The sequence below is a fragment of the Haematobia irritans genome, chromosome 1 (genome assembly GCF_050003625.1).
Source record: "Haematobia irritans isolate KBUSLIRL chromosome 1, ASM5000362v1, whole genome shotgun sequence".
Taxonomy (NCBI): Eukaryota; Metazoa; Arthropoda; class Insecta; order Diptera; family Muscidae; genus Haematobia; species Haematobia irritans.
Genome location: NC_134397.1, coordinates 90,170,088 through 90,184,316, shown reverse-complemented (window position 1 = coordinate 90,184,316; position 14,229 = coordinate 90,170,088). Strand labels below are relative to the sequence as shown.

The 14,229-nt window shown below is 35.0% G+C and overlaps 1 protein-coding gene across 1 annotated transcript in view; it reads left to right on the top strand.

Moving 5' to 3' along the window:
* beat-Vc (beaten path Vc) overlaps positions 1–14,229 on the top strand; it is a 633,967-nt gene that overhangs the window by 183,518 nt on the left and 436,220 nt on the right. The window lies entirely within an intron of this gene.

The window sequence follows — 14,229 nt, the reverse complement described above, 5'->3', positions numbered from 1 at the left end:
TTTTGTTTTCAAATGTAAATTTAAATTTCAAAAGGAAATTTTGTATATTTGCCAAGGCAAAACTTTAAGAATACTTCCAAAAATGTCCTCCCAATGATGTTGTTTATTTTAACTACACAGGAAGTTCTTTTAATTATTATACCCACCACCATAGGATGGGGGGTATATTAACTTTGTCATTCCGTTTGTAACACATCGAAATATTGCTCTAAGACCACATAAAGTATATATATTCTGGGTCGTGGTGAAATTCTGAGTCGATCTGAGCATGTCCGTCCGCCCGTCCGTCCGTCTGTTGAAATCACGCTAACTTCCGAACGAAACAAGCTATCGACTTGAAACTTGGCACAAGTAGTTGCTATCGATGTAGGTCGGACGGTATTGCAAATGGGCCATATCGGTCCACTTTTACGTATAGCCCCCATATAAACGGACCCCAAAATTTGGCTTGCGAGGCCTCTAAGAGAAGCAAATTTCATCCGATCCGGCTGAAATTTGGTACATGGTGTTAGTATATCGTCTCTAACAACCATGCTAAAATTGGTCCACATCGGTCCATAATTATATATAGCCCCCATATAAACCGATCCCCCGATTTGGCTTGCGAGGTCCCTAAGAGAAGCAAATTTCATCCGATCCGGCTGAAATTTGGTACATGGTGTTAGTATATGGTCTCTAACAACCATGCAAAAATTGGTCCACATCGGTCTATAATTATATATAGCCCCCATATAAACCGATCCCCCGATTTGGCTTGCGAGGCCCCTAAGAGAAGCAAATATCATCCGATCCGGCTGAAATTTGGTACATGGTGTCAGTATATGGTCTCTAACAACCATGCAAAAATTGGTCCACATCGGTCTATAATTATATATAGCCCCCATATAAACCGATCCCCCGATTTGGCTTGCGAGGCCCCTAAGAGAAGCAAATATCATCCGATCCGGCTGAAATTTGGTACATGGTGTCAGTATATGGTCTCTAACAACCATGCAAAAATTGGTCCACATCGGTTCATAATTATATATAGCCCCCATATAAACCGATCACCAGATTTGACCTCCGGAACCTCTTGGAAGACCAAAATTCATCTGATTCAGTTGAAATTTGGTACGTGGTGTTAATATATGGCCTCAAACTCTCATGCAAAAATTGGTCGATATCGGTCCATAATTATATATAGGCCCCATATAAACCGATCCCCAGATTTGACCTCCAGAGCCCCTTGGAAGAGCAAAATACTTCCCATTCGGTTGAAATTTGGTACGTGATGTTAGTATATGGTATCCAACAACCATGCAGGAATAAGAAGTTTTAAGATACCACAACCCAAGTAATTCGATTGTGGATGACAGTCTTTCGTAGAAGTTTCTACGCAATCCATGGTGGTGGGTACATAAGATTCGGCCTGGCCGAACTTTCGGCCGTATATACTTGTTTTTTTTTTTTTATATTTCGCCTTTTTAATATTTCTAATGGGTAGTTTTCATTACTTTGTTTCAAATGGGCTAAAAACAGAGTAAATGGTACAAATTATTAAAATGTTGCACTGAAAAACAGTGAATCCACTAAAAAGAAAATTTTTGGTTAATTTTAGAAAATTTAAATTATTTTTAGAAAACTAAACTGTATTACAAACGCTAACATCACGTCGATATCATAAAAATATGTAAATATTTTTCGAAAAATTTAAGAAAATGTATTCGACATAATTATTTTTTTTTCACTTGTTAAAGAAAGTTTTGTAGTTGGAAGGAAACAATTCGAGTTCAAAATTGCAAGAATGTCTTTATTACCATACGAAATTCAAGATGGACGCATTTGTAGTACAATTTAAAACTTAAAGAAATAATGAACTATATTTGAGAAGTACGAATTTAGTAAAACGTTATCCTTCGCGTGTGTATAATTTTATTCCCGCTTTTTAGTTCATTTAACTAACGTACGCAAAAACTTATTAGAGTAAAGGAAACTTTCTCCAAACATAATAATTCCATGCACTAAACTAAATTAAAAATGGACTTCAGTGAGTGTGTCGAAAAAATCTAAATCCAATCTAGAAAAATAGCGAATTTTTGAAAATATATGAAATATATGAATATATTTGAGGTCAAACGTTTTAGACAAGCATTCAAATGAATTGAAAATCATAAAAAATTATAAAAATTATTTATTTGGCAGAATATCATAAAATATTTAATTCACATCCAAAACACTGAATACCTCAAAAAGTGATGAAAATTGAGTGCAACAGCTGTATAAATGGTGGATGTCCGTCCTATGATAATCCCATATAAAAAATCATCGCTTTTACGCCAATTTTGCACAACTTCCGAATACAAAAAATATTTTCGCTACTTTTTTGGCGACTTTTTTTTACTGGGGATAGTGATGTTCAGACATACGGAGCAGATGCATGTGTAAAACTACGCTCCGCAGCTCAGTTTATTATGAACAACGCTAGCAGTCCTTCTTGTTCTTCCTTTGCGATATTTGGAGACAAATTTTTGAGGTTTATCTCTAAAGGGCTAGAGTTTAAAAAAAATTGACAAAGCTGCACATATCAAAAGTAAAATTACTGCAAAAGTAGGTAATTATGATTATAATCCTTAATAAAAATCGGGGTATTATCAAAATGGCGATTTCGGCAAAATTACCCTATGCTATTTCCTTTGGATTTTGTACACCCTAAAAAAAAGTCTTCTCTAACATATATTCCATATATGAACATATTATATGTTTGGTAGCATTTTGAGCATATAAGCCTAGAATAATTTTCTTCCAAAGAAGATTGTGCTAAAAAAAATTATTTCTGTCTAATTGCATATTCCCTCACATCTTTCTAACGAGATTCCACGAGATTTTTTAGTTCTTAGGACCTTTTTCTGTAATAAAAACAATGCTGAAGAAATTATTAAATTTTATAAATTTGTTAAATTTTACATTTAGCATGTCCGCCTTGCATGCAAAGGGTCCTACGTTCAATCCCTGCTCCGACCGAACACCAATTTTTTTTAATTTATATATTTATATTTATATATTACCATATTACATTTTTACAATGAAACTTCGAAATGTGGGTTATTAAAGATTTACAGTCAGAAAAGAACAGTGATTGATATAAACGAAATGGACTGAGCTTTTGGATAAAATATTATTTTTTTATTGAAAAAATAACAATTTTGTAACAAAAAAATGTTTTTGGTATAAAAACTTGAAATTTTCGAAGAAATTAAAAAAAATAACAAAAGAAGCATGTGAAGTCGAGTATAAACATAAATAATTTTACAATATAAACATAATTTTATTTAGGCGTGATCTATGTTTTACTAGCATTTAACACCATTTTAAATGCATTTAAAATTAATCTTATTTAGAAATACAAATAAATATAAATATTTATTAACGAATAACTTTGTACTTAACTTCATTTTTACCTTTAGGGCTGGTATTAAGTTGGCATTATCGCTCTAAAATGGCCATGTTTTCACGTTTTCTTTTCTTTAATAATTAATTTTAAAGAAAATAAACTTTTTCAATTGTTGCTTTGGATCATTCCCCACCGTGTTATAATACAATTTGCCAAAAAAAAGTTATTTATACTGCTTTTAGAGATTCGAGTTTAATTTCCTTTCTTCCTAAATATTTTGACTTACTTTTGACGAACCAAGAAAAAAGTTGTGCCCATAATGCCAAAATGATAAACAAACCACATGTCCACACATACTTAAATTGCTGCTCTCAAGGTAAAAACACATGCTGTTTTTTGTAATGTCTATTCTCTTGGTTTCGAATGTCTATTCTCTTTACTCCGAATACGCCATTTAATGTTCAAATTAAATAATATTTAGACTTAAGCATATCAAATTTTTGGTGAAGCCTTGTTAACATGCCAAGCGCATAGCCAAAATAGTTTTCCGAAATAACATACAAGCAGTTTCACAGAAATTGCTCTCTTTTGATTCTCTCGCTCTGTTATGTTGATATCTTTCGTCAACTCTTCCGGTTTCCATCTCTATTTCTTTTTCTGTACTCTCTCTCTCTCTCTCCCTCTCTCTGTCACTGCCTGAATAAAATATCACAGCATTATATGTTTACTCGAAATTTGTAAGTTTATATATGTTTACATACACAAGTTTTTTTTTATGAAAATTTATTGTCCCAAACATAATATATTCTAACATATTAACATATGTGCCCCAAACATTTAATACTAGTTTAGAAAAATTACATTTTTGCACTTAAATATATTGTGTTTACAAAATTGTGCCCGAACACACATTTTGTTTATATCGGAACATATGAAAAACGTATTTTTCTAACAGTGTATGTAATGTCAAGAAGGACCGGACCCAGACTCATCGTTTAGTATACCGATTGTCTTAGAATTACATTCTGAGTCGATTTTGCGATTACTGTCTGTTTGTCTGTCCGTATATCTGTCTGATCGTCGGAGAATAAAGCCGATCCAATTTTTGTCGGCGGCGGCTGACACAAATTTTTGCCTCCGGCGGCTTGTCGGCTAACCTGATACAATATTTTGTATTCGGTGGGGCACAATTACCTACTATAAAATGTATTTGAAGTTATCCAAAAGAGATGAGATGATGAGATTAGTTGTACAACCAATTTTACAATAAAATTTACATTTCATTCATGTTTTATGAGCAAAATTTTTGCAGAATTACTATAGGAAAGTACAAGATTTTGGCAAAAATACAACAATTATTTATTAATACATTTTGCTGCTCTAAATCAATATTTTTGATTAATTGGAGGCAAAGTCGACATATTCGGCGGCGCCGTCGACTGGTTCTGATTTACATAGATATCGCTCCCATACAAATCTTTCACCCAACTTAGACTCATATGACCATAGAGGCCAAAGTGTTACACCGGTTTATGTGAGGCTTTGTACTGGGAGTATAATTAATATTATAGCTATCCATTCAAAATTTGGATAAAATCGGTTCAGATTTAGATATAGCTCCCATATATATCTTTCGCCCGATATGGATTTAATTGACCCTAGAGCCAAATTTTTGCCTAATTTCCGTCAAATTTTGCACAAAGATTACAATTGATTGTCAAGTTCAGATTTAGATGTGATCTCCCATATATATCTTTCGGCCGATTTAGATTCATATAACCACCGGAGAACAAATTTTCATTTCGATTCACTTGAAATTAAGATTTTAGCAATGTGTACCAAATTTAGTTCAAATTGGTTAAGACTTGGATATAGCTCCCATATATACACCCTCAAAAAAAATCGCTTCTTTAACATATGTTCCAAACATATTTTGCAGGAAGCACATATATTATTGGATACTGCCGAAACATTAATATGTTTGTTTTATGTGAACATATTATATGTTCGGAAGCATTTTGAGACCAAAAATATGATATGCTTGGAAGAATTTTTCCCAAAGACGATTGTGCTCATTGCCTAACATACTTTTCACTTCCACGAAATATTTTAGTTCTTGGCACCTTTTTCTGTAATACAAATAATGTTGAAGAAATTATTCACTTTTATATTTTTTTTAAATTTTAGCTTTCGCCTGCACGGAGAATCGAACCGAGGACCATACAGTTTGTAAGGCAACACACTATCCACTGGACTACGTAACTGTTATAGTCACCAGTAGATAATTATCGTTATAAGTTACATTTATATAGCATAGTTTGCAGGGCCCACGAGCCCATGCAAACATAACATTATTTAACAGAAACATACATATGTTTGCCACGTGGAGCAGTGGTTAGGGTCGTGGGTTCAATCCCTCCTCCGACTTTTTTTTAATTTACACATTTGTATTTATACTTAAATTTTTATAATGAAACTTCGAAATGTGGGTTATTAAAGATTTATAGTCAGTAACAGTGCTTGATATAAACGAAATTGACTGATTTTTGGATAATTTTTTTTTTTGCAAAAATAACAATTTTGTAACAAAAAACTGGCGTGAACAGTTTTTTACCAGTATTTAACACCATCGCTCTAAAATGCCTTTTATTTTTCTTTAATAATTCATTTTAAAGAAAATAAGCTTTTTAAATTGTTTTAGCTGCAAAACTCGAACTTAATGCCCGCTTTTATATTTGAAGCTGTCCGTCAACTCCTCGTGGACTACTTATTAATAAAGAGGAACTAAACTTTGTTTTTATACATTTTACTGTGTAATTTTTCACTATTTCCTCCTTATTTCATTTTACTGTCCCAACTCTAAAAAGAGTATAATGCCCTTTCGTTATTTTTATGAAGACCCCTGATTTCTTTTAACGAACCAAGAAAAAAATTGTGTCCATAATGCCAAAAATGATAAACAAAACACATGTCCACACATACATAAAATGCTGCTCTCAAGGCGAAAACATATGCTGTTTGTTTTTCAAATGTCTATTCTCTTGGTTCCGAATGTCTATTCTCTTTATTCAAATTAAATAATATTTAGACTTAAGCATATCAAATTTTTGGCCTTATCTTATGATAACAGTTTTCGAAACAACATACAAGCGGTTTCACAGAAATTGTTCTCTTTTGATTCTTTAGCTGTGTTATGTTGATATCTTTCGTCAACTCTCCCGGTGTCCATCTCTATTTCTTTCTATATACTCTCTCTGTCGCTTTGAATAAAATATCACAACATATGTATGTTTAATTGAAATTTGTAAATTTATATATGTTTGCATTCACACATATGATTTTTATGAAACATTCATGCCACAAACATAATATATTCTAACATATTAATATAGATGTCCCAAACATTTAGTGTTAGTTTAGAAACATTACATGTTTGCACTTAAATATATTGTGTTTTAAAATTGTGCCCGAAACACATTTTGTTTATATCGGAACATATGAAAAACATATTTTTCTAACAGTGTATATATATACGCCTGATATGGGGAAATATAGTAGAAATTTTCATATTTCACACCCATTTCAAGGGGGTTTTCTCCAAATAATTTTATTTTACACAGAAAGATTTAACATTCTATCTAACTTTGTCGAATTTTATCCAAATCGGTTCAGATTTAGATAAAGCGCAATATATTCTTCTGATTTAAGAAAAAATAGCACAACGTCACCGAAGATGTCCCCATACATTCCACAGAATCGGATAAGATTTAGATAGGGTACCGCACACAAAATTTTTTTCTGATTCAATCACGAAATTAATTGATCCAATTAATTTTTTAATTGAAATGTCTTCAATGATGGTAAAAATTAAAAAAATAATTGATCGTCAATTAAAAAATTAATTGATACTATTAATTTTTGTGATTGATTTTTTTTCAATCAAAAATTTTGTTGAATCAATTTAGTTCTTAATTGAATATTTTTTAAAACTCAATTAAGACTTTAACTGGAAAAAATTTCGTGAAATTTTTTTCTGTGTGTGTAAATGTCGCTCGATGTGGCGAGATATTGCCACAAACACCACATATATTGGCGAAATCTTGCCAATATCCTTGTGAAATGCCCACTGGATAAGTATAAATGCACTTTTGTTTAATAAAATGACTTTAGCTTTAGCTTTATATAGCTCTCAAAAAATTCGAAGATGTTGAGATGGTATCAAAAACTTTGGTCTGTATAGTGGTGAAGGGAATAATATAGTCGCCCCGCCCGACTTTAGACTTTACTTACTTGTTTTTCTATACGAGTTTCATGGAGCTCCTAAGTCGGTTGTGTTGGATACAGCCGACATTCTGTCCATTATTAAATCTTTGAAACTAATTATGATTAAATTCACTGTGACAAGAAGGGTTGCTTTCTTTCCATCCTCTTGGCTATTATTATTTGTCATGGATTTGAGATTTTCAAGTGGCACAGAGTTAATTAGTTTGTAATTGTTATTTATTTCGTTGAAACGATGGCAATGTCAAGTTTCATTTTTTGTGCAAAAAGTTCTCGAACGACTTGAATTCCCACAAATAATTTGTAAACTTTCCCTTTTCTTTGCCTTTCTGTACATTGCCTCTCCACCATGCCGGGTCATTCTTCAGGCCAAACAATTCAATTTAAAAACACAATTCGAACGAATTCTAGATCGTCATGTTTGCATTTGAGTTTCATAATTGATGAGTAATCTTTTGTGTAATGAAAGCTTGGCCATAAATTGAGTAGTGGTCCAAAGGGAATTCATAATCACCATAGTCATCGTCATTAACGAGCCCAAAACAAAAAATCTCAATTTACAGGAAAGCGAAATAAATACACGTTCACGTTTATTCGAAATTAATTCATCCATTTTCCACTTGACCCCACCCCCAGCCAGCCTCTATTCCTATATCGAAACCATGGGTCCCCGCACGAATTGGTGGACGCCATTGAAAAGGAGCTAAATCCATTCAGGACAATGGAACAAAAGTAAATCGTTGATAATGGTAGCCAATGGTATTGTTTGTTTGCCTTTGAATTTGAAACCGATTTGATTGTGGTTGACTGCAGGGGGGGGGAGGAGGAGGCGGCTGGAGCAACACATCAAATAAAAATTTATATGGCTCTAATATCACACTATGTGAGTGTTGGTATTATTTGATTTTGATTTGTTTGGGAATCCCCGTTCAACAAACACCCAATGTTATTGTGTTCGCCCCTCTGCCCCATTCAGCCACAGAATGACCCTTTGGCATTGATATAATTTAGTTCGGATTTATTTGGCATTTCTCTATTTTTAGGTAACCGGATATGATTCGATTGTTTCGGTGGAGCAATATCAACAAGTACAAGAGAAATGTGGATGGTTTGGACTGACCATATTGATTAATGGTGGGACTGACTAAATACACCAATATGATATTGTAACCAATGAAGGAATGAATGTAAATGGCATGGTGCTATGTGATTAAATAAAATACCTTTATAAACAGTGAAACCTCTAAAAATTGCATCTTCTGAAAAGTGGACAATTTTCGTGAGAACTTCGAAAAATATAAGCAACCCTATGTAACCACCTTGGATACCGTAAGGCGGGGGTTGATGACATTTGACGTTAGAAAATGTCTTTATTTCCGTACCGAAAGGTAGAAAAGTTAAGACAAGCGGGCTTACACTTGAAAATTAAAAAGACAAGCCCAATCGCTTCTGCGCCAATTTTTCACCACTTCCGGATCCAAAAAGGACATTTTCACTACTTTTTTGGCGACGCTTTTTTTACTACGAACTATGAATAAATATTTATGTTTATATTCAACTTGCAAGAAATAATTTTCAGTTTCGGTAAGAACACAATCTTGTTTGAGATAATATTTATGCACATATATTATTTTGGTCAAAGTTCTTCTAAACATATTACATGATCGCATAAGACAAACTTCATAATGTTTCGGAAATATCTAAAATATATGTGCTTCCTGCAAAATATGTTTGCGGTATATGTTAGAGAAGCGATTTTTAGAGTGTACTTGCAGGGGAAGCTGACGCGATATTTTACTAATTCAAATGATCATACATTAAGCGGAAAATGTACGTTGTATTAATCAATCTTGATGTTAATATTGAACCAATATACAAATTTTACAATCAACGAATAATTTTGTTGTATTACAGCATCGTATTAACAAACATTAGTGAACGAACATCAATTGTTAATAGCAGTGTACTTTTTGTGTGGAAATATGGTTAGGTTTGATTCAAATGAAAAAATATGTTGAAGAAATCTAATTTTCAGAACTCATTCAGTTTTTCTCGGTCTCAGTAAACCTGCCCTTCGAGTAAGCATGTTATCGTTTCGAAAGCAATCTTGAATCGATGCTAGTTCTAAGATAAATATCTATCATTCCATCCAGAGTCCTGGAAAGAATGAGGATAAACTGATTGGTCGGAAATCCTTTGCACTCGAGTGTGAATCTTTTCCCGTTTTAGGTATGAAAACGACTTTTGTTTCCCCCCACTAAGTTGATACATCCTTTATATATCTCCGACAACAAAGGAATAATTCTGTCAGCCAAGCTGTCCAAAATGGTCCAAAACTTTGTCCATTATGTTGTAGATTCCGATACAATTTCCTCGACCGCTGAGCCTCTGTTGCACCGCCAGAACATGATTCAACCATCTGATTTCCAGGAAAATGTGTGTCCAAAAGTACCTCCAAAGTCTCCTCACAGGACGTTGTCCAATTGCCGTCCGATGTTTTAATGAAGCCTGGAGCGGAGTTAAAGAATGCTAGTACCTTCCGTAGTCTGGAAGCCTAGGAGGTATTTTCAATACTGCTACAGTTATCGTTCGAAGAGTTATGCTGCCCTTCTCAGTTCTCGTTTATATCCTATCAGATTCATCTTGTAATTGTCCCAATCCTCCGGAGCTCTGGTAGACTTTGCTTTGTTAAAGAGCTTCCTGCAGGATTTCCTCATATTTCTCCATGGTGGTCCTGGCGGTCGATTTTTTTCCCTTTGGCTTTCTTCTAGGGCATGCAGCTTTCAGTGAGATGTTGAAGGCCTTAGTCCATGGTGGTCATGGCGGTCGATTTTTTCCCTTTGGCTTTCATCTAGGGCATGCAGCTTTCAGTGAGATGTTGAAGGCCTTAGTAATACGCTCCACTGCGTGTTCGATGTCCTGTTTTTGGTGTCGAAGGTTGGTGCATCTCCCTTATTGCAGACTACTAGATTAGTACGGAAAATAAACTCTAAATATTAGCGACTCTCCCCTTGCATTAGTATCACTACTTCCCCAAGTACTATGATGTGCATTTGCATCGCATCCCATAATGAGTTTTGTCTTTGTTTTTAGTGACTCATCAACTAAGGTCTTAACGGCGCATGGAGGCATCTCCCTATCATGTCCCATGTAGACCGAAGATACCCAGTATTTGCATTTGGATATCTCTAGACTCTAGACTACGACAGTGTCTGCATTGCTCAATGAAGGAAGCAGACACAAGTTTAGTTCGTTTTTAGCAATTATACATACTCGAATTAATTCTTTACCGGTATTATACAACAGTTTGAAACCCGGAGTTCTTAATTCACAGATCTTGTTCCTATTTATATATGGTTCTTGATTAAGAACTATATATATGTCTCCTTTCATCAGGAGAACTTTTAAGGCAGCGCAGGTGGCCTTACAATGGTGAAGATTTATCTGGAGGAACCGTAGAACCATTCAAATTTTCAGCCACCGTCACATCAGCCGTTTCGTTTGAATCATCAAGGATGATCTCGGTGACTCTCGCAACAATCCGCGGTGTAGCTATGGTGAGGTATGAGCCTGTAGAAACTTCCAGCATACGAAGTTCGTCAATGTCTGCAGTTTTTGTCTCTGCTGGCTACGCGAGGAGATTTTTTGTACTCTCCACCATAGGATAGGGGTATATTAACTTTTTCATTCCGTTGTAACACATCGAAATATTGGTCTAAGACCCCATAAAGTATATATATATTCTGGGTCGTGGTGAAACTCAGAGTCAATCTAGCGATGTCTGGCTGTCCGTCCGTCTGTGAAAATCACGCTATCGACTTTAAACTTGGCACAAATAGTTGCTATTGATGTAGGTCGGATGTTATTGCAAATTGGCCATATCGGACCACTTTTACGTATAGCCCCCATATAAACGGCTCCCAGATTTGTCTCGCGAAGCCTCTTGAGGTGCAACTTTCCTCCGATCCGGTGTTATTTTAAAGGGTGATACGGTCAAAATTTGGTCAAAATAAACTTGACGTATTTCTTTCAATTTTGCATTTAAAAAACCTGAACACCCCTCATTTTGGAGGTGTGTGTGTGTAGAATGTTGCTCCTATTTTGATTTTGGAATTCACTCTTCAGTTGTCAAAATGCCGTCAAAGCAAGAAGAGCAGCGTATCAAAATTTTGCTCGCGCATTGCGAAAATCCGAGCTACTCGCACGCAATGCTAGCAAAATCGCTAAAAGTTGCCAAATCAACCGTTACAAATGTAATTAAAGTGTTTGGGGAACGTTTGTCGACAGCCAGGAAGTCTGGATCGGGGGGAAATCGAAAACCTGAAGCCGCTGAGACGACAAAGAGAGTTGCCGGTAGTTTCAAGCGAAACCCTAACCTCTCTCTCCGAGATGCCGCAAATAAGCTGGGTGTATCGTCTACAACCGTGCATCGAGCCAAAAAACGAGCCGGACTATCGACTTACAAGAAGGTAGTGACTCCAAATCGCGATGATAAACAAAATACGACGGCCAAAGCGCGATCCCGGAGGCTGTACACGACGATGCTGACGAAGTTTGACTGCGTGGTAATGGACGACGAAACCTACGTCAAAGCCGACTACAAGCAGCTTCCGGGACAGGAGTTTTATACGGCAAAATGAAGGGGAAAGGTAGCAGATATTTTCAAGCACATAAAACTGTCAAAGTTCGCAAAGAAATATCTGGTTTGGCAAGCCATCTGTACCTGTGGCTTGAAAAGCAGCATTTTCATAGCTTCCGGGACTGCCAACCAAGAAATTTACGTGAAAGAGTGTTTGAATAAACGTCTGCTGCCTTTCCTGAAGAAACACGGTTGTTCCGTACACGCCAGAGCTCCTCCCAATTGAGAAATACTGGGCTATTGTCAAGCGGAACCTAAAGAAGACCAAAAAAACTGCTAAGGACGAGCAGCTGTTCAAGGCAAACTGGCTTTCTGCGGCGAAGAAGGTGGACAAGGTGGCTGTACAAAATCTGATGGCAGGTGTCAAGCGTGAGGCCCGGCAATTCGGATTTGGAAAAGCGAAAGCCTAACTGAATATTTTTCCTGAATTTTATACTAATTGAACTTGAAAAAGAAATTTAATTTCATTTTTTAAATAAACGATTTCACCGATTTACACGCGTTTTCCCATGACCAAATTTTGACCGCATCACCCTTTACGGTATCTAACATTCACGCTAAAATTGGTCCAGATATTTAGGTCCAAACTATTTATAGCCCCCATATAAACCGATTCCCACATTTGACCTCCGAAGCCTCTTGGAGGAACAAATTTCATCCGATCCGGTTGAAATTCTGTACTTGCTGTTTATATATGACCTCTGATATCCATGCAACAATTGGTCCAAATCGGTTCAAAATTATATATAGCAGATTTGACCTCCGGAGCCTCTTGGAGGAGCAAATTATATCCGATCCGGCTGAAGTTTGGTACGTGGTGTTCATATATGGCCTCTAACAACCATGCAAAAATTGCTTCACATCGGTACATAATTATATATAGCCCCCATATAAACCAATCCCCAGATTTGATCTCCAGAGCCTTTGGGAAGAGCAAATTTCATCCGATTCAGTTGAAATTTTGTGTGTTGTGTTAGTATATGTTGAATTCACATTCAACAGTGGTTTGATTTTTTTCAAATTTTTAAATTTTTTTTATATTTCATTTCATTTAATTTCTTATATTTTTTTATATTTCATTTAATTTCATATCATTTTTATATCAATTTTTCATATTAATTAATTTGAATTTGTCAATATTTTTGAATTTCACATTTACCTATTTTTCGTAGTGTTAAGCCGACTTTAATTTTCATTTAAACGTATATTGATCTTTCTTTATATTGAATTCGCCGTAAGATCAATTGTCATCTGTCATTTTCTCTACTTTAAGTTAGTTGCGTTTAACAGCTCAATAAAGTCGGTTCAATCCACCTTTGAATTAAACTCGAATTTTTTGGTTATTATTTTGTCGGAGCCGTCTTTCAACCCCAATATTTAATGAACTCCTAGCCAACTGGTGAAGAGTTCATCATATGGTCCTTCGAAAAAACATCCTATTAAAGAATAGGACTAGATGTGTACCAGTGGGTTTTTGAAATCGTCAAATTTTCAAAAACTTTCTACCAGTGAAAACACCATTATAGTGTGTACAAGAGTTTTTGAAATCGCCAATTTTTCAAAAACATCAACGCTTTCTATGCTTAAAAACATCATATTTTGTCTACAGTAAAGACGAATCAAAAACTGTGAAAAGCATATTAAAAACAATAACAAATATCGTTGCAACGATTGATTGTGCTTTACATATTGAACATCAACAAATTGGGCATCCTACCAGAAAAGGAGCGCCAACAGTGAAAATTGATGTCATCATTATCATCATCATAAAACCTCATCAAGAAGTCCAAGTGAGAAAAAGAGTAAGGAATCAAATCAGGTATGTGCAGTGGTAATTGGTTTTCTTATTTCATGATCATCTCTAAGTGTTCGGAAATCCAACAATAAAATACAAGTGAAAAAACCTAAAAAAATCGATTGAATAAATAAAGAACATTGA